We start from the raw sequence: 21,655 nt of genomic DNA, 5'->3' as shown, positions 1-21,655 counted from the left end.
ATCACCACCAGTTTTTCCGTTTCCTTCAGACATGACGGGCACACGGCACTGTGCAATATCACCCCAATAGCTGTAGTTCACCCCCATCACGTCATCGAGATGCAAAAAAGAAAAGGGGAAAAATGTTTACCACTAGTCATTTAAAGTCACCCCACTTTTGGGGTGCCTGGCTGGCTCGGTCGGGGGTCGGTGTGACCCCTGATCTTGGGGTTGTGAGTTCGAGCCCCACGTTGGGTGTAGAGATTACTTAAAAATAAAATCTTTAAGGGGCGCCTGGGTGGCTCGGTCGGTTGAGCGTCCCACTTCGGCTCGGGTCATGATCTCGCGGTCCGTGAGTTCGAGCCCCGCGTTGGGCTCTGTGCTGACGGCTCAGAGCCTGGAGCCTGTTTCGGATTCTGTGTCTCCCTCTCTCTCTGCTCCTCCCCTGTTCATGCTCTGTCTCTCTCTGTCTTAAAAATAAATAAACATTAAAAAAAAATTAAAAAAAAATAAAATCTTTAAAAGAATATAAGTAGGGGCTCATGGGTGGCTCAGTCAGTTAAGCATCTGACTCTTGATTTTGGCTCAGGTCATGATCTCATGGTCATGAGATCGAGCCCTGTATGGGGCTCCAGTCTGGGCATGGAATCTGCTTAAGATTCTCTCTCCCTCTCTCTCTGCCCCTCCTCTGCTTGTGCTCCCTCCCTCCCTCTCTAAATAAATACATAAATAAATAAAATCATTTTCATTGCTGTAAAATGTCATGCATCTCTTAGCTGTCACTCCCCAATGCCCCCCTCCCCCATCTTCCCCTGTCCCCCTGCCCCTAGCCACAGGCCACAAAGAATCTACTTTCTCTGTAGATTTGTCTATTCTGGCAATTTTACGTAAATGGGATCATCCAGTACGTGGTCTTTTGAGCCTGGCTTCTTTCACTGACCATCATGTTTACAAGGTTCATAGGATGAATCAGAACTTCATTTTTTCTTTTCTTTTTTTTTTTTGGCTGGGTAATATTTTCCTATATGGATATACCACATCTCATTTATTCGTTGATCAGCTGACGGAAACTTGGGCTGTTTCCACTATACCCTCAGCAGCATTCCTCTATGAGATTTTGTGGGGACACATGCTTTCCTCTCTCTTGGGGACAGCCCTCAGGTGGCATAGCTGGGTCCCCTGGTGACTCGATGTTGAGCGTTTTGCAGAATGCTTCCCGAAGTGGCCTCCCTGCTCTATGTTCCTTCCGGCAGGGTGAGAGGGTCCCTACCTCGTCACATTCTCACCAGCACCTGTTACTGTCTATCTTTTGGATCCTAGCCTTCCTGGTGGGTGTGAGGTGCTCTCTGCCCGTGGTTTTGGTTTGCATTTCCCTCATGGATAACGCTGTTGAGAATCTTTTCACGGGCTTCCTGGCCATTTGCCTACCTTCTTTGGAGAAATGTCTATTCAGATTGTTGGCCCATTTTAAAATGGGGTTACTCGTGTTTTTATTATTGAGTTGCGAACGTTCTTTATATATTCTAGGTACGAGTCAGACATGGAATTGGTATTCATTTTCTCCCATTTTGCGGGTGGTCTTTTCCCTTTATTTGACAGTGTCCTTGCAAGCACAACATTTTTAATTTTGATGAAGTCCGATTCATCTGTTTTGTTGTTGTTAATGTGATTTTGGTGTCACATCTCAGATCCAGATCCAAGACCACAAAGATTTCTCTCATGTTTCTTCAAGAAAATTTTTTTTTAATGTTTATTTATTTTTGAGAGAGACAGAGTGTGAGCAGGGGAGGGGCAGAGAGAGAGGGAGACACAGAATCCAAAGCAGGCTCCAGGCTCCGAGCTGTCAGCGCAGAGCCTGACGCGGGGCTTGAACTCACAGACCGCGAGATCATGACCTGAGCCGAAGTCGGACGCTCAAGCGACTGAGCCACCCAGGTGCAAACCCCCCCCCCCCCCCCAAATTTTTAAAAAAGATTTATGTTTGAGAGACAGAGTGCAAGCAGGGGAGGGGCAGAGAGAGAGGGAGACACAGACTATGAAGCAGGCTCCAGGCTCTGAGCTGTCAGCACAGAGCCCGATGCGGGGCTCGAACTCACGAACTCATGACCTGACCTGAAGTCAGACGCTCAACCGACTGAGCCGCCCAGGCGCCCCTGTTACATGTGTTTTTTAAAGCTCCCTAGATGGTTCCAATGTGCAGCCAAAATTTCATGATGATGTCAACAGCGAACATGGCTTCTGCGATTTTATGCCAGGTTCTGGCTTATCTCAGTTATTCCTTATAATAATCCCAAGGGCTGCAGGACCCAGGGGCTTTTTATAGGTGAGGAAGCGGGGGTTCCCTTGGCACACAGACAGCAAGTGGGAGAGCTCAGCTCTCGACTCCAGGCCGTGACTCCACAGCCTTGCCTCTTAACGCTCTGCGTTAGGTTCCTCACCTTTCCAAGCAAATCGCCCGTAAGTCATGGTGCACGCAGTTCCCTTTGCCTGGAACCCTCCCTTCCTCCCCCATCTCCATTTTAGCATTTGGTACCTTTGCTCTTAACTTTTCGATCGTCAGCTTGGTGGCACCTCCTTTCAATGGCTTTCCCCGAGTCTCTTCTTATCACTCTCAGCGGGAATTAAGCTGGCATTCCTGTCCTGGGCTCTCTGTGCTGCTGGGCCTGCCTCTCATACAGCACGTATCCTCTATTACGATCAGCAGCGTGGTCACTTTAAAACACTCATCCCTCTGCGTGAGTCGTGGCTGGCTCGCGGAGCAAATGACAGTCCGTGGCTCCCAAGGCTGAGTCAACCGTGGCCATGCAGCTTCTGCTGGGATCACTACAACAATTGCTCCTGGAGCCCTGAGCCCCCTTGTAGGAAGTCCAGTGACCCTGCGACTGCCCTGCTGGAGAGGCCACATGTTAAGGACTCTGGTTGACAGTCTCAGCTAAGCCTGTTCTTCAACCCTCCCAGCAAGGGCACCAGAGCTGGGAGTGAAGAAGCCAGTGTGGAGGTGGATCCTTCTGCCCCCATCATTCGGGTTGTCCCCAACGAGGCCTCAGATATCAGGGAGCAGAGAAGATCCCTCCATCCCTCCATCCACTCTTTCCAAATTCCTGACCCACAGAATCCGTCAGCATACTAGCTCTCGTTTTCCGCCTCTGAGTTTCTGAGTGGTAAACTACGCTGCAGTAGACAACCCCAGCAACTGGCTTGTGTATCTGTTTTCTCCCGCTAGAACATGAACTCTCTGAAGTCAAGGTATTCATCTTTCTATTACTGGTTCCCAGTACACGGCCGACTCAGGATAGGTGCTTTTTTTTTTTTTTTTTTTAACATTTTTATTTATTTATTTATTTTTGAGACAGGGAGAGACAGAGCATGAACAGGGGAGGGTCAGAGAGAGAGGGAGACACAGAATCCGAAACAGGCTCCAGGCTCTGAGCTGGCAGCACATGGCCCGACGCGGGGCTCGAACTCACGGACCGCGAGATCATGACCCGAGCCGAAGTCGGATGCTCAACCGACTGAGCCACCCAGGCGCCCCAGGATAGGTGCTTTTTAAGGGGCGTAGAGCAAACTAACGAAGTTATGTATGGTCCAAATGGTGCTGAGTGGGGCTTTGCTGAGAACCTGTCCCACTAACATGACAGCTGTGCCCCAGACTGGACTGTGGGAATTACACGTGCACACACCTGGAGTCCCAGAACTTTCCTTTCTAGGGATTTATCCTTTAGCTACCCATTTACATGCCAAATGGAGTACACGCAGTGATGCTCATCACAGTGTTGTTTGTAAGAGCAAACGTACCCGTGAAATTATTCATAAAAAGTATTAGCAGGAAGGGGAACCCTGGCTGGGGATGAAGGTGAGTTTTCACTGGATGTTCCGTAACGCTTTTTGAATTTTGAAGCATGTATTCCCTCTTCTAAAATAAATATTAATATATGTGCTGCGCACACAGTTTGACTTGGAACAGAATTAATATTCTTCTTTAAATAGACTCAATTTTTTAAAATAAATAAATTTCCTGAAAAGGGAAGCTTACTCTGCCACATCCCACAGGGAACATTGGTATCATTTGCCACAGAGAGGAGATAATCACGAGAATGAGCGTGTTGGGAACAAACACTCTTTCGTAGGCTTAGTGAAACGTCCTGCTTGCGTCTGCAGGCTCTGAGTCCGAGGCCAGCCCTTTACTGATTGATAAAGGAGATTAGCCGTGTCAGAGAGATGCGAGAGGCGTGTTATCACCCAGCTCGGGCCAGATGGTTGGGGTCGCGTGACTCGTTCTGGCCAACGGCCCGTGTGTGGAAGCTTCCAGTGCCCCTTTTGGGTTCTGGCAGTTGGTGGCTGGTATTCCCCTCCCATCTCTCTTTTGCTTGGAGGCCGTGTGCTCCGGAAATCAGAGCTGCAGGGGCATCCAGACTTGGCATGGGCGAGAAAGGACCGTATTATGTCAGGGCACTGAGATATCGGGGCTTACTTGTTCTGCGGCATGGCGTAGGCTGTTCTGACTGCTGTAGTCTTGGGGAAATGCCAGCTTTGAAGAGCTCTTTATTAGTGTTAGACTACCAGAACCACACCGCCTTCCCAGCTGGGCCCCTGATCTTCTTCTCCTCTGTCTCTCCTCCTCTCTTCCCCGTACATTCCGCTAACCTGCTGCCCCCAATTGCTCACCATCACTCTTGGCTTTGCTTACAGACTCACGGTCCATTAAGCTTCAAAGAGGCCTCTGCATTATTTTAGTCAGGCTGGTTCCCCAGTGGGAGTCACCTCCCCACACCTCTGATAGGATCTACTTGCATACGTGCCGGGACAAGAGGCTCACTCCCTCTCCAGGTGGTTCCTTCCCTCACTGGGCAACTCTGTCCACGAGGAGCTTCTTGGGATCCATCAGACAATGCTTTCGCCTCTGGCCATTTCTTCTGGCCCCCATCCAGAGTCCCACAGAATGGCTGTCCCTGACCCAGGACAAGCCTTGGAAACCCAAAACCCGTCAAAATTTCTCTTTTCCAGCCGTTCTCTTCCAGGGCGCAAGGAAGACACATCCTGTGGGGCTCTTGGCCATGTGCCCTGCGGTGGGAATACAGCCAAGTCTTGCGTCCAAGACTTCGTCATGGCTTGCCATTTGAGCCCCACTCTCCTGGGTGGAGGGAACTAAATCTCAGTCTGTTTAGAATTCCTTCTTTGCTGTGGGATTGCTTTCAAGTTCTGCATGTGGGGAGGATTAAGGGGTTGGAGAGGGAAACGTATCATCCATGGGGATTCTCTGCGAGTCCTGGAGGGCCGGCCACATGTGCTGCTGTGGCTATATGGGCTCCTAGCCAAAGATGAGGGCTACTTCTTACCACCCCTGTGTGCTGACTTCTGGGTGTGTGGGGATCAGGTGGGCTCTTCATGCTACACTCTGTGAGAAGCCACAGGAAAGCCAGGGAGCCTTTCCAAGGCTTTCCGAGGTCCTTCACCACGTCCCCCTTGCTCTGGGCGCCTGGGACCCGTTCTGTGGCTTCTCTCTGTGCTTCTATGTGGAGGGCCCTCCAGACCTTTCTCAGCCCAGAATGCCCCACTGAGCCAGCCTCTCAGACTCTGCCCGGGAACGGGGGTATAAGGTAGGATGCAGCGGGAGGGAGGGACTCAAATCAGAGGGCCGAAAGGTGTCTCAGCAGGAAGGAACCAAAGCAGTGAAGGAATGTGGTTTTGCAGAACCCACAGTTCCAGCCCAGGAGATGTCTTGCCTGGTATAGCCCTTATGGGAGCCAGTTTGGGCCAGACTGGAGCTAGGACCTGTGCAGAAGCCTGCCCTGAATTATCCTGAAGTTCTCTTTAGCCCATTGTAATACTAAGCTCTCCTCCTATGGCCATGTTTCCGCTAGGTTTTGCACAAACGATGTATACATTAGCATGTCGACGTGCTGGGCAGGCATGGTTGAACCAAAGTGTTTAAGTCATAGAGTATGTATAAGTTCCTTAATGCATAGGAAAGCTCCCTGCCCCCGCCCCCCAGTACACTGAATAAAAGCTTCCTGTACTAATCCCACAGGGAGATATGGTGCTTGGAGACCTATCTCCCTGTCTCCTTACTTGTAACAAGTCATAAAGAGTTCCTTGCTTCCAACGCTTCCTTGGGTTGTGTTCAATTTAATGTACCCCAAGTGGTGAGGCCCTTGGGTCTGGTTACAGTGGCACAGATCGGCCTACTTCCCCCACCTGGGGCTCAGCCAGGACCCCCTTTCTCAGGGACACGGCAACCTCACATTCCCTTTGCTTTCTGTCCAATCCTTCTTCCCCAGTCATGGTGCCCGGGGCAGGGGGTAGGGGCAGGCGGCGTAGGAAGCCCTACTTACCCCGTCCCATTCATCTTCACAAGGACCCCTTTTATAGCAGATGGTGAAACTGAGGTCCAGGGAAAGTGAAGGGTATAGCAGAGCCAGGATTTAAACCCAGATGTGTCTGCAATATCCAGGCACTTCTCCAGGAATCACACCTGGGAATGTCAGTCCACTGCTGGAGTTCTGGGGTCCTGAGAGGATGCGCGGGGAGGTTTGAGGCAATAAAGCCACCATCACATCCTTTAAAAGACACTCAAGTGTTCCCTCTGACTTCAGAGGCTTCAGAGCTGGTGTCCTCAGGCCCTCCTTCTAAGTGAACAGACAGCTCGTGCATTAATTCCATAAACATTTGCCGAGTTTCTCCCATGTTCCAGGTGTGGCAGGAGGGGCTGGTGCTACAGCAGTGAACAGAAAAACCTGCCCTGGGGCGCCTGGGTGGCTCAGTCGGTTAAGCATCCGCCTCTTCATCTCCGCTCAGGTCATGATCTCAGGTTTCCTGAGTTCCAGCCCCGCACCCGGCTCTGTGCTGAAGGCACAGAGCCTGCTTGGGATTCTGTCTCAGCGTCTCTCTCTGCCGCTCCCCTGTTGTGCTCTCTCTCTCTCTCTCAAAATAAATAAATAACCTTAAAAAAAGCCCTGCCCTTGGGAATTAAAGTTTTATAGATGGAAATAGACAAGACCCCCAGGCCAACAAATAAATGAGGGGACTATTTATAAATAAAATTCAGCCTAGTAAATGTGAAGATCCAGTTGACTTTATTAAATGATTGATGAATCAGGAGGCATCCCATCTAGCAAGTGGAGGGGAGCAAGGAAAGCATCATCTAAGCAAGGAATGTCCTCCTAAGGGGGCCGGAAAGGGGCCGCCAGTCTTGACCAGGAAATTCCACGTTGACTGGTTAAAGGTTACGTTCCTGGAGGGTCGAAACTGCCGTTAGGTGAGGCAGGTATTAAGTCTTGGTTTGCTCAGAAGGCTAAGTGATGCCATTTAGAGGCTGTGGGTTGTTTTTTTTTTTTTATTTATTTTATTTTTTTATTTTTTTTTATTTTTGGGACAGAGAGAGACAGCGCATGAACGGGGGAGGGGCAGAGAGAGAGGGAGACACAGAATCGGAAGCAGGCTCCAGGCTCTGAGCCGTCAGCCCAGAGCCCGACGCGGGGCTCAAACCCACGGACCGCGAGATCGTGACCTGGCTGAAGTCGGACGCCTAACCGACTGCGCCACCCAGGCGCCCCTGTTTTTTTTTTTTAAACAGGTCTCAATTTTGGATCGGTACAAGTCTGCTGAAGGAAATTAATTAGGCTGTGTGATATTATGATATATCATAATCAGATACACACACACACACACACACACACATAACTTGGTCTTTGTCCTCAGTTCCTAGCACAGAGCTCTTAAGACCCTTATAATTTATTGAGTGACGCAGTGCTAGTCCCCCATCCGGTCTTGGTCCCCAGTTCCTAAAGAACTTCTAAGAGCCTTGGAATCTCTGCAGTGATAACAGTTTTCTTTTTTGTATGCTGATGAATGGCTGGAGGGAAGACCTGATTCTTCCACAATGGGGGCTGCTTACCTACAAGACCAAGGCCAGACTAGACGGTAGGAAGTTTGAGCCCCACCCCCTGACCTCTCAGGAGAGGGAGGACTGGAGATGGCGTCCAATCACCAATAAATAGCTAATGATTTAATCAACTGTGCCTGTGTAATGGAACCTCCATAAAAACCTGAACAATGGGGTCTGGGGAGCTTCCAGGGGGGTGATCACGTCAAGGTGCCAGGAGGGGGGACAAGCCTGGAGAGGGCTTGGATTCTCCATGCACCTGCCGTATCTCACACTATGTATCTCTTCCATCTGGCCGTTACTGAGTTGTATCCTTTTATAAGAAACCAGGCATCTAGTAAGGAAGCTGTTTTCGGGGGGGGGGTTGTGTGAGTCATCCTAGCAAATTCTCAAAACTGAGGAGGGGCCGTGGGAACTCCTGATTTATAGCCCATCTGCCGGAAGTACAGGAGGCCTGGGACTTGCCCCTGGCGTCTGATGCGGGGAGTCTTGTGGGACGGAGACCTTGATCCATGGGGTCTGCTTGCCCCTGGCATCTGATGCGGGGAGTCTTGTGGGACGGAGACCTTGATCCGTGGGGTCTGCGCCGACCGCGGGTGGTTAGCGTCAGAGCTGGGCTGAATTGTAGGACGCCGGGATGGAGAATTGGTTGTTGGTGGGGAAAAAGCTCCACACATCTTGGTGTTCAAAGTGTTTGGAGTGAAAAACAGAGGGTGACAGGTGGTGAGGGAAAGCCTCCCGGAACAGTGATACTTGGGCTGAGACCAGCTGTGTGAAAAATCCAGGCACAGCATCCCGGGCTGGAGAGAACAGCTAGTATGGGGGCATCGAGGAAGCCACAAGCTGGATGTGGCCAGAGGGTGGTGAGTAAGAAAAGGACGGAGGGCCAGGCAGGGGCTAGATCATAGGGGCCTTAGTACCTCAGTTGCTGTCCCGGCAGGAAACAGGAGGCACGCCCAGGGGAACTTGATAAAGGGACTGGTTACAAGGGTCTGGGTGGGGTTGAAGGATATTAACACAAAGGGACAAGCTCCCTGGGATCAGCATCCGGGGCACCCTGGTGGCCACCCCTAGTCCTGAGGGGGCCATGGAGGAGCAGTTAAGGGAACCCAGGCGTTGTTGTACCTGTAGGAGGTCACCTGCAGCTTTCATCAAGAAGGGGGCCTGGTCACCGCCAACCTTTGGCCAAGCAGAGAGGAGGCTGGGGAGTAATGCCCCCACCTCTCTCTGCCCCTGCCCCCTGATCTGCTGGCACCCCCTATTGACCGAATCCCCCAGGAGCCAGAGGGCAAAGGCTGATGTACTCCCTTCAGCTCTGCCTCTGGGGTACCAGACAGGTGTCAAAGATGGGGAGTTATCTGGTGGACAAACAGGAAATACCCAGCACAGCCGTGGAAGCGGTGGCAGCCAAGTGCGTATTATTCTGAGTTCATTGCGAAGCCACCAAGGGGTCTGAACTGGGCAATGGCCCAATTTGGAAGTCCGCTGGCCTCTCTGGCTGCTCTCTGGGGAGTGGGTACAGCGGGGAGGCGCAGGGCAGGGAGAGCAGTTTGGAGGCTGTTCTTGTTGTCCAGTGGGTGACGACGGTAGCTGGGACCAGGGAGGGGGCAGTGAGGGCAGACAGAAGAGCGGGGCTCAGGGTTATACTCGACTTAAACTGGACAGGGATTGCTGGTGGATTGGCTGTGGGGAGGGGTGAGGCCACATGACGAGGGAGCCTGAGGCAGAGAATAACAGACGACTTAGAGCTCAGAAAGCTCAGGTGACACCCTCTGGACTTGTCCCTTTTGCCCACCCTTACCACGTCGTAGGGAAAGGAGACTTGGATGACAGCCTCAGGACAACTCTATGTGGCAGGTGTTTTTAGAACAAGTGAAGAATTCACACGTCAGAGAGGTTAAGATATCTGCCCAAGATCACACAGCAAGCAGGTACAGATGGGGATTTGGACGTGGGTCTGTCTGATTCACTGAGTACCCTGGGCAGGAAGATTTGATGGGGGTCTCTTGCCTTACGTGTCAGCCACAAACTGGGGCTTGTGCTGCCCAGGGAGATCTGCCCTCGAGACAGGCTGCAAGTCACCAACACGGCCAACTGTGGCATGCTGGAATTTGGGCAGAGAAGTGGCCCTGGCAGGAGTTATTGGGGTTTTTAAAATTATTATTATTAACATCCACCTCTTCCCTAAAGCACTTCCCACAGAGTCTCAGGCCAGCTGGGTGTCAGACTGTAGGGTGCCGTGGTTCGAAGCGTGGTGCTGAAATCAGAGCACTTTGTTCAAATCCCGGCTCTCCTTTGATAGAGGCGTGACCTCAGTTTCCACATCTGTCAAACGGGTCAGTAACGGTATCTATCTGAAAGGCTGTTGCACGGATTGATGGAGACGAGGAATACAATTGAACAGAATAAGGGCTCAGGGCACCTTGACCATCACTGTGACCTCCGTTCCTGAAACCAGTGCCAATGCTTTGCGGGAGACTCTTCAGCCATCTCTGAGCTGCTTTAGCAGGTACCAGAGCTGTCACACCTGGTCGGGGGGACAGGTGCAGACGTTACACACATGTCAGAGTGCAACAGGTGCAGTGGCAAAGGGTTCAGATAAGAGTGGTGACAACAGGGTCCCCCGACGCCAGCCCTCTTTAGTGTGTCACCTCATGTCATTTATTCCCCAGCACTTATTAGGGTCCAAAATCAGCTTGTGTGCGTTCCTTGGTTGACTTGACACCTGCCTCCACCACTAAGCACCCTGTCCACCACTGTCCCCTCGCTGTCCAGCAAGCACAGTGCCTGGCCTCAGCAGACACTCAATAAATACTGACTGAATGCAGGAACGAGTTGTCAGGTGAAATGAAGCCCCACGTGTTAATGTCATGCCTCTGGGCACCAAGAGAGGAGACAGGTGGGGAGGGGTCGGGTGGGCTCAGCCTCTGAGGCCCCCTGAACCTTGCACACAGCCTGGGTCATCAAGAACGCTGTCAGTGACTGCCCCCTGGGGTCTCTTCAGAGGCTGATTCCCAACACTCCCCCACCAGCTCTGCAGCTATCTGAGGTCAGCTCCCAGGGTTCAAGGGAGAATTGCAGGTGTGGGGGTGGGATGAGGGTCTGGGCAGCTGACTATAGACAAGTGCCCTGGATAACCCTCTGGAGGCCTCAGTGTCTTTATCTGTAGGATGGGAACGGTCACAGCATCTCCTGTCAGCAGCATGGCAGAGCCCTTTAGATAGTGAGCTCTCTGGATGGCCCTTCATGACTTAAAACCTGGGCTCTGACACTTCCTGGCTCTGTGCCCTTAACTCCCCTGGGCCTCAGTTTCCTATCTGCCAAGCGGGACGAATATCACCAACCTCATGGCTTCTGGCCGATAAAACAAGCTCCAGGTACGAAAGGTGCCTGGCAAAGAGAAAGCCCTCGGTCAGTATTAGCCACGCCCCTTCAAGGGTCCCGGACCCCGCCCCCCCCCGCCCCCCCCCCCCACCTCGGCCACCGCCAGGCCTGGGTGCTGCTCCTCCATGGGACCCTCTCTAAGCGGCGCCTCCAGCCTCCACTTTCCAAGATCTACCAGTGGCCGCTGGGCTGCAGCAAAGAGCTTCCCTCAGTGCTTCAGACGTGCCTCTGAAAAACAGGGAAAAACCTTCTCTGGATTGTTGCCTGCGGCAGACAGTTTAAATTAACTTAAACCGTTTCCTGCTCCCACCCCCATCTCGTTATCCTTTTTCACGGAGGCGAGAAGAGAAAACCTTTGCAGGAGAAGCCACGGGAGACGCTTCTCTCTCTCTCTTCCCTCCAGCGGATGCCAGACCGGGAGATGCTAAAGTTTGCAGCCGGCGCGCCGCGGCGGGAGGGCGGGCCGCGGCCCCCGGGGCCGGTTGCTAGGGAACGCGCGGGGCGGGGCGGGGCGGGGCGGGGCGGCGGGGTGGCGGGGGCGGGGCAGCGCGCGGGCCCGTGCGGCAGTGCCGCGCGCCGCCGCTAGGGTGCAGCAAGGCCCCGCGGATGCCCGGCGCCCGCTCCCGGTCGCGAATGCCGAGCACGTCCGGGCACGGTGGCGGGAGGCACGAGCCGGCGGCGGCGCGGCGACCCGGGCGCGGCCCTGGCCTGCAGGGGCCGGAGGGCGCCGGCCTGAGACCCGTCTCTCCCGACCCTCGGCTCCCGCGGCCTGGTCCCCTGGGACCGGAGCTCGCCCAGGGCAGCGGCTCGCCGCCCTTTTGTCCGCGTTCATCTCTCCCGTAATTCATTAATTCGTGCTTTCTCTTTTCATCCCTTCAACCGCTCCCCACACTACTATTCCTCCCCTCCCTCCCGCCTTGATTCTCGTCTTCCCGTCTTCCCTTCCTCCTTCCCTCCTTCTACCCGCCCACCCACCACCCATCCATTTTTTCGGTCCATCCATCCATCCATCACCGTTCCCTTCCTTTTCCTTCTTTCTATCCACCCATCCATCCATCTCTCCACATTCTTCCCTCCCTCCCTCTCCTCCTTGCTTCTGCATTCTGGAGTGGAACTAACTTCAGAGTCCACTGCCAGCCATAAGTCTCTGGGCAAGTTAACTCGTCTGCCTCCCCCTCCGGCATCTGGGCAGTTGAGGACACCGGGCCAGCCTCACTCTCGGGCCGCTGCCAGGATGTAGTGACCACCCACAGAAGAATCTTGCACAGAGCCTGGCGCCTAGGGAGCGCCCAGTGCCGGAGCAGCATGCTGCTCTGTTGTCCACTCCTGCCGCCTGTTAGACTCCCGTAGGGGAGCTTTTGAAAACGATGCCGATTCCGGTGCTTCTCTAGGAATTCTGGTGGAGCCCAGACACCGTAGCTTCTGCAGACTCTGTAGGTGATTAGAATGAGCAGCCGAGTGGAGACCTGCCGAGGAGACTATTTGACTGATGCCAACCAGTGCCAGGCTCTGTGCCAGGGGAACTGGGGATGAGGTGGGGGGAGTGGGGACCTCAGGGCCCTCCGCCTTCACCCGCCTCCCCTCCTCCTGCTCCCTGGTTCCTGGGACTGTCTGCAGCACTGCCCTCCCCTCAAGGAGCCAAGCACATGCATGCCCGTAGGCCTTTGCACACACAGTCCCCTCTGCCTAGAAAACACTACCTCCTGGGCAGATGCCCCTTCCCGGGGCAGCCTTCCCTGGCCACACTCTCCAGGCAGGCCACATCCCCTCCTTGCACCCCCGGATCTGCTATTGCAGTGGCCTGTTTTTCTTGTCTGTCGTCTCCTGTGTGTGGAAGCTTCCCCAGGGCAAGGCCTGGATTTGATTCTTCTGAGTGTGCCCAGCCTAGGCGCTGACATGGGTTTAGTCACTGATGTGTCCGCTATGAGGACTTGGTTGTGATCAAACCAGCTGACACAGTTACCAGCAGATCCTACCGCTTGATCAACCCCCACTTCTCCAGGATCAGCTCGTCCGGCTGTCCAGTGGCCCTTCTGGGAGAGACTGCTTCCTGGGTGGGAGAGACTGCTTCCTGGGTGCGAGAGCTCCTCTCCTGAGAGGGGAAACAGTAAAGTGCTGGGGCCCAGGGACGTCTATTCAAGGGGAAAATGTCCTACGTCTGGCTTCTCACAGACCCAGCCTGTAGACAGAGCCTGGAAGCTCGACAAAGCAAGCCCCGCCCCCCACCCCACCCCAAGTTTTGTTTGGCGTGCATAGAGTTAATTTTCTTCCTGAGAAACAGTTGTCACCATTACAAAGCTGGTGTATTTTACACAAAAATGGGGATTTTTCACCTTGTCTTGGAAAACAAGAGCTCTGGCAACTTACCGCAGCGCCCCCCACCCCCAGCCCCCCTCTCCAACCTGTGTACCTGGCACCCGTGGGCTAGGGGAAGGGGTGAGGTGGATGAGGCAGCTGAGGCCCCAGAGAGGGCTGTGCACTTGGCAAGAGTCACACAGCAAGTGTTCGGAGGTGCCTGGGTCAGATAGCAGAGACACAGAGGGGTGATGAGTCCTTATGAAGGTCTCTTCTCGGGGGAAGACCTGAATGGAGAGGGGTCTGAAAATCATGAGAAGGAGATGGGGTTCTGGGACTCTTTCATCTGAGAGAGGAGATGCCTCGGGGAGTGAAGTGGGGGCAAGAATGGTTGTTTCCAGGTGGGAAGGGTGTTCTCTGTGCCTTTAGGGGGCCACAGCCAGCATTCACTGAACGCTTTTGTGTGCCAGGCACGATGCAAAGCGTGTCCCATGTGGCATCCTTCATAACAGCCAAAGAAAGAGACACATTCAGTGCGCCTGGGTGGCTCAGTCCGTTAAGTGTCCGACTCTTGATTTCGGCTCAGGTTGTGATCCCTGGGTCATGCGATCAAGCCCCGCTTCGAGCCCTGCATTGGGCTCCATGCTAAGCATGGAGCCTGCTTAAGATTTTCTTCCTCCCTCTCCCTCTGCCCCTCCAAGCCTTGTGCTCTCTCTTTCAAAATAAATAAATAAACTTTAAAAAACAGGCACATTTGCTACGCTCCTTTTGGTAAGAAACGAAGGCTCAGAGAGGTTTCATAAATTGCCTAGCGTCTCTGTGCTCGACTTTACCATTGGCATAAATATTTTGCTTTTTTTTCCTCCTTCCCGGGTACACAAAAAAGTACATTTCCCAGCTCCTTGCAGGTGGGCACTAGTAGGACTAGTGCCGTAGGACTAGTTCTGGCCAATGGAATGTGGGGTGGAAGTGATGGGTGCCTGTTTCGGGCTGAAGCTGGGACAACCCCTTGCAATTACAGAGTCTGTCTCTCTCTGCCTGTCCACCCACCCAGGTGGTGAGGGACGAGGCTTTGTTGAGGTGGCTGGACAGTTCTAAGCAGTTAGCATGAGGGGGACAGCTGCCCAACCCTGTTGCCTTGACCTTGAGTAGATTTGCCTTAAACAAACTTTTGTGGTGTTAAACAGCTGAGAGATGGGGGTTGTTTGTAACTGTGGCAGATCCTAGCCAAGCTTGATTAATACATCACAGAGCTAGAAAGGGGGGGGGGGGTGGCTGGGATTTGAACCCACATCTTGAACCCACTGACCGAAGACTCTTACCTGTTACTCTAGAAGCAGAATTAGTAAGGGCGGGTGCGGATTCCATTGATTCAATGACACACAATCCCTCTCTCTGTGCACATTTTAACCTTTCTGAAGTCAGGTTTCGTCTCATAATCAACAGCATCTCACAGTCCTTGTTGGGCGGGTGGCAGTCACACAGGTTGCCTGATGCCTTTTTGCAAGACTTTAGAAAGAAGTGCCAGCATCAAAACTTGAAGAGTGACTGTCTACTTGAAATAAAATCTCTGGGACAAGGTGGCACGCTCTTTCAAGAAATGTCACATCACCTACACTCTTGATGTCCCGGAAGATGATATTGTGTGAAAAACACAAACATCAATGAGTCTGAGTTGAGAAGAGATTCACAAGAGCTGAACTCTGAATGTGAAGATGTTTGGGGATAACTTGACCAATTTATTTTGCTGGTATTTTCCATTTTCTATGTGCACAATAGTGATATAGGATAAAAATCTATGCCTAAATAAGTCTACACGAGCCCTTTCAATTGGTATAAAATAAAAATTCTAAGTGATAATAAAGCACCACGTCTGGCTTTAATTGGCAGCATTTTTTCTTTCTTAGCGGTACATAAAGATGCACCCTTCAATCGATGGCATCTTATATTTGCGGAAATATAGTCCCTGTGGATCCCAGGAGGCGGAATTGCCTGCACAGGAAGCCTGGGGCCCCTGCACAGCCTGCTGGTGTGGAGAAGCTGGCACCATCCCCGGGGGGCTCCCTTCTCAGGGGCCCCTCCTGTGCCCCCAGGCACCTGGCTTTGACGTTCTTCTCTGCAGATTCTCTTTCCAACAGCTTCTGGTTTAGGCTGCTCAGTGGGGCTGATAGAGTTCGGGACAAATGCAGACTTCGCAGAGGGAATGAGGAATCCTTAGAATGTAATAAAGAGAAAGGGAGAGGGCTCCCCAGGCCCCTCGCAGGGAAATCAAGTGAAATTGCCAGAATGAAGATGAAGACAGCTGGTGTCTTTCTCTGTAGGTCTTCCTTTGCATCAGGGGCCTGGACTGTGGCCGTGGCTCAGACAGCAACTCTGTGGGACCAGACCTGGGGACCTGGGGTTGGGGGCGCTGAAAAGGAGAGGGGCGTGTTCTGTGAATTCCAACCGGTTTTTGTTCTCACCCCTGCTCCGTGTTGTCCCTGCCATTGTCCCCCTCTCTGACTGTATCAGTCAGGGCAGCCTGTGTAATGCTGCGGTAACAAACATCCCCCCACATGCCAGTCTCAGTGGCCTGTAATCATAAAGGTTTCGTTCTCTCTCATGCTTTCTGCCCCTCACAAGCCCCTCTTCACTCAGGGACCTAGTGGACAGAGCATCCATCATCTGTGGCATCCCAAATTGCCCACTCAGTAGCCACATCTACGACCTCTGCTCGAACGTCATGGCTAATACAAGTCCTGTGGCCACAGCCAATGTAAAAGGACATGCAATCCTACCACATAACTAGGAGGCCGAGAGACAGACTATTTCTGAAAAATCCTATTGACTCTCACATTGACCACATCCCTGTTTCTTGCCAGGATCTTGTCTGTCACCACTCTCGTCGCTGGCCATGCTCTGTCTCTCAGAGTCTCCACCTCCTTTATCACGTGCCCAGGAGTGAGGCTGTACTTTTGAGACCGCGAGTTCTGGAAATGCAGAACTGTTTCCGTTCTTCTCCTCTGACACCTACCACATCATACGCTTAGTTCCATGGCTGATTGCACTGCTGGGCTGCAAACGCTCAAAATCCAGGACGGTGGCCATTCGTTCTGTGCCCCCAGGCACAAAGCCTGGCTCAGAGGAGGTGAGCATTTGGAAAAAGAATGGATAATTAAGTGAAAAATGCAATGAGCCTGTTGGAGGGATGAAATGCTCCTCGTGTGCGGGAGTCCATATGGCCAAACTGAAAGTCCGCTCTCTGACCCTTGAGAAGCACTATCGGAAATGCCCAGGGATCTCAGAGAGTGTGTGTCCGTGTGTGTATGGGATGTGAGGAGACCCCAGTACTTTGGACACATCCTTAGGAGCTGGGCTGTGGCCCGGCTGCAAAAAGGCAGGTTAGGGTTGATGGATCTCCATGTGTCATCTCATTACTGAGAGAGAGCGTCACCAGATCCACACAGCTGTTCAGTGTAGACCAATGGCTCTCAGCCTCCCCTGGCCCGACCCACACGGCCAATGGCATCCACATGAGCGTCTTGCTGCGAACATATCCAACCTATGATCGGAAGCACAGACAAAGCCGACCGTGGGGTACATGCAGTCCCCCCCCAACTGGCTGTGTGTCCACTGCTCCCTTTCCCTGCACGGAAGCTGATCTGAAAGCCAGTGAGGGAGGGGAACTTCTTTATGGTGTTTTTTTCAGGACACTTTTTGGCTGCAGGTGACATAGAACCAGTTAGCACGGTCTTGGGCAAACAAAAGGGAGTTTGTTTATTTCTCCCAAAAGTTCAAGGTAAATGACTTCAGGCACACCTGCATCCAGGTGTTCAAGTGATGTGGCCAGGGGTCTGTTGATGAGGTGCTCTGTGCAAAAGAACGCACTGACAATTACTGAGCATTTCCTTTGTTCTGGGAACTGTGCTAACACTTTACTTCGGGCCCCATCAACTTTAACCCTCGCAACCCTACCAAGTAGGTTCTATTATTAATTACACTACGCAGCTGAGGAAATGAAGGCTCAGAGACGCTTAGTAACTTTCCCAAGGTCACGCAGCTAGTAGGTGGCTGACCCAGGATCCCACTGCTGTCTGACACTAGGGGTTCACTCCCGGTTCTTGTCATGTTCCTGCTTCCGGCTCGAGATATGTCTTTGAAGCCACCACATCCCTGATTCTCTCGCTCAGTCTCCAGAGGCAGGTTCCCTGAGGGACATTTCAGTCCTTAGGAACCGCAGGACTAGAGATATTAACTGTCACCTGCCATCCACTCCCTCTCTGTAGAAGGCTTTGCTCCACACAGCCCTTGCCACCTTCAGCCGTCATCTCTTATAGTGGATGACTCCACCCCTTATCTTCCCTGCCATGGCCGATTGGACCAACCGTGGTCATGTGACCCAGGGACTGCCAGTGTATAGGCTGGCCCACCACCTATCACTGTGTGGTTTGTATGGGCTTGGCCAATCAGATTCTCCCCTGGAATGTGAACTCAGACTCAGGGAAACTCCCAGTTGGTGCTGGCAGTTGAACTTGGATGCCAAGTAGATTCAGGGTTGGAGTGGCCATTTTGGACACCTGAGTCCCCTTCCAAGGAAGCCAGGAGGCTGACAGATGAGGTCCCGGCTGCTGCAGAGGGCAGAGTAGAAATGACACAGAGGGATGGCTTTGTAAAGGTGAGCAGCTTCCTGCACTTGGCTCGTTCCTACACGACCTCAGCCCTTTTTGCAACTCTGGAAAGCTTTCCACGCCCACCTCTGGGCTGAAACATTTCCTTTTCTCTTCCTTCAGTTCAAAGGTTCAGAGACGTCAGTTGAAATAAATCAGACACAGGGCACCTGGGTGGCTCAGCCGGTTAAGCGTCCAGCTTCAGGTCAGGTGGTGATCTCATGGTTCGTGAGTTCGAGCCCCGCGTCGGGCTCTGTGCTGACAGCTCTGAGCCTGGAGCCTGCCTCCGATTCTGTGTCTCCTTCGCTCTCTGCCCCTCCCCCACTCACACTCAGTCTCTCTCAAAAATAAATAAAACATCAAAAAAAATTTTAAAAACATAAATATTTTTACAGTGCTGTTTTTGAAACTTCACAATAAATTTACCCGCTTTGTTTAGAAAAAATTTAAATGTGGGGCACCTGGGTGGCTCAGTCGGTTGAGCGTCTGACTTCGGCTCAGGTCACGATCTTGTGGTCTGTGGGTTCGAGTCCCGCTTTAGGCTCTGTGCTGACAGCTTGGAGCCTGGAGCCTGGAGCCTGCCTCCGATTCTGTGTCTCCTTCGCTCTCTGCCCCTCCCCTGCTCATGCTCTGTCTCTCTCTGTCTCAAAAATAAAATAAAACATAAAAAAATTAAAACAAAAGAAATAAATCAGATGCAATAAAAGTTAATGCAACAAATAGTTAATGCAACTGAGCTCCACGTCTGTGTGTTGGGCTGTGCCAGGTTCCGTGAATAAGGCTGGAGTCCCAGCAGACATGGGCTCTCGCCCCACTCCTGACTTGTAAGTTTTGCTGTGGGATTGCCCATAAATCAGGCTCTGTCATGTCCGTGCTTCTGATCATAGGCTCTTTGTGTCCTAGAGTCCAAGGCACTCATGTGGAGGCCATTGGCCATGCGGGTCGTGATGCGGGCGGGCAGGAAGGTTGAGACCCATTGGTCTAGACTGGCCAGCTGTGCTGATATGGTGACATCCTCTCTCAGGTCTCTACCTCAAAGAGGTTGGGTCAGATGTGTCTGTAGGCCTTTCTAGAGCTACAACTGGAGAAGAGAATGGGCTTCCTTCTTCCCTCTAGACCCACAACAGCAAGGTTCGAGCAGAGAAAAGGACCTGAGAGTGCAGATTGTCCTGTGCTGTCCCTGCTGCCATTGCCGTGCTGACTCTTGTAGTGTTCAGCCAACCTGGAGGTCTTTTCTAGAGGGAATCCAGAGGTGAGTCAGAAAAGCCCATGGCCTCTCCTGCGTGGAGGGAAACACATGGTACAACTGGACCAAGGATACTCTCTTCTCCTTCTCTCTTTCATAACTTTTTCTTATTTGCAATTATGCAGATTCAACTAACGTGTAGGGACTCAGTCGTTGGGCATCCGACTTCGGCTCGGGTCATGATCTCGCGGTTTGAGTTCGAGCCCGAGGTCGGGCTCTGTGCTGACAGCTCAGAGCCCAGAGCCTGCTTCCGATTCTGTGTCTCCCCCTCTTCTGCTCGTGCTCTGTGTCTCTCTGTCTCTCGTTAATAAATAAATGTTACAAAAATTTTATTAAAAAAAAACCTTTTAAACTAGTGTGTAAAGTGCACACACAGGGTTTAAAAAATAACAATGAAATAAACAGCCAGGTTGAGAAATAGAACATTTCTAGTGGAACCTCCTAGATGCGCTTCCTCAATGACAAAATTCCCCCTTTCCAAAAATTACCCACCATCCTGAATTTTGTGCTACTGTTGTATCCATTCTTTTTTTTTTTTTAATTTTTTTTTAACGTTTATTTATTTTTGAGACAGAGAGAGACAGAGCATGAACGGGGGAGGGACAGAGAGAGAGGGAGAGGGAGACACAGAATCGGAAGCAGGCTCCAGGCTCTGAGCCATCAGCCCAGAGCCCAAGGCGGGGCTCGAACTCACGGACCGCGAGATCGTGACCCGCGCCGAAGTCGGCCGCTTAACCGACTGAGCCACCCAGGCGCCCCTGTCGTATTCATTCTTGCTGCCGTCTGGCGTACTGCTGTGTGAATGGACTACAGGTGATTCACCCATTCTGTCGGTGCTGCACACACGGACTGGTTTCAGTTTGGGGGGATTATGAACATTCTTAGTTATGTCCCCTGGCAGACTTGTTTACAGGTTTACCTAGGTATGTGCCTGGGGGTGAGGCTGTTGCGTCACGGGATTTTCTTACCTAAAACTTGAGGGCGAAGTCCAACCTGGTTTCAAAAGTGGCTGGACCAATTTTCGCCCCACCAGCAGTGCATGAGAATTCCTGGTATTGCATATTCTTGCTGGCGTTTGCTAATGTTTTACTTGGAAGTTTTTGCCCGTGTCTGGTGGGAATTGGTATCTCCTTGTGGCTTTAAGTTGCATTTTATGATTATAAACGAGATCGAGCGTCTTTTATATGTTTATTGGTTGCTTGAATTTCCTTTTCTGGAAAAGTCCTGTTCACGTCTTCTGCTGCTTTTTTTTTTTTCAATTTTGTCTTCTTCCTCCCAATTCACGGGAGTGCTCAATACAATTCGAATGGTATACTTTGTCAATTTGTTTTGTAGGCTGCGGATATCTCCTTGCACATGGATACATTCTTGAAAAAATTCCAGTGTAGCTAATACTAAAGTTCCACTTGAAATCCCCCGAAATCCCCCTTCATCCGTCCTCCTTTCTCTCCAGATGCAACAACTCTTATCAGTTAAATGTGTCTTCTGTCAACCATTTCCTATGTATTAACGTGCGGACGCGCACACACATTCCTATGGGAATACTATACGTTGTTTCCTTCCATCGATTCCAATACAGATGGGATTATACTGTGCTTATTATCCTATGCCACTCTTATTTCACTGAAGGTGTCTTGGGCTTCTTCTGCCCATGGTCATTCATCTAGATCTAGCTCATTCCTCTTATTTATCTCATAATACTCCATAATATGGTTGTATTATTTTAATTTAGTCATTTCTGTGTCTAGAGACATTTATATTGTTTCCACATTTTCACTATGACAAATGATGCTTGCAGTGACCACGCCCACTTATGCCTCCTTGGGCCTGTATGTGAGTAATTCTCCAAGATGCTCAATTTGAGAGGGAGATAGACAGACTGAGTGGGGGAGGGGCAGACAGAGGGGAGAGAGAGAAGCCCAAGCAGGCTCTACACTGACAGCGGGGCTCGAACTCACGAACAGTGAGGTCATGACCTGAGCTGAAAGCAAGAGGTGGCCACTTAACCGACTTAGCCACCCGAGTGCCGCTCATTGTTCTAAATTCTAGTCCCATGATACTTTGCCGGGCTTTCTTTCATATGTCAGGCTATCGGCCTTCCTGTACTTTGCCTTTTCTATACTTTGTCCATTTTGCGATTGGGTTATTTTACTTTTTCTTGTTGATCGATAGATATGAATTTTTTGACAGTTAATTATGTCAAAACCATTTCTCTGCCTGCTG

At 51.7% G+C, this 21,655-nt stretch overlaps 1 long non-coding RNA gene across 1 annotated transcript; it reads right to left on the bottom strand.

The window, feature by feature from the left end:
- Positions 1-10,076: 10,076 nt before the first annotated feature.
- On the bottom strand, positions 10,077-11,465 carry LOC109256490 (uncharacterized). Its single transcript, XR_002075681.2, has 3 exons — positions 11,337-11,465; positions 11,206-11,251; positions 10,077-10,388 (listed from the first exon to the last, which is right to left on the bottom strand). It is a non-coding gene; the product is annotated as an uncharacterized LOC109256490 (long non-coding RNA).
- Positions 11,466-21,655: the final 10,190 nt, after the last annotated feature.

This window comes from Panthera pardus, unplaced genomic scaffold (assembly GCF_024362965.1).
Source record: "Panthera pardus isolate Hobbes unplaced genomic scaffold, ASM2436296v1 HiC_scaffold_5, whole genome shotgun sequence".
Taxonomy (NCBI): domain Eukaryota; kingdom Metazoa; phylum Chordata; class Mammalia; order Carnivora; family Felidae; genus Panthera; species Panthera pardus.
This window is presented reverse-complemented; position numbering and strand designations above follow the sequence as displayed.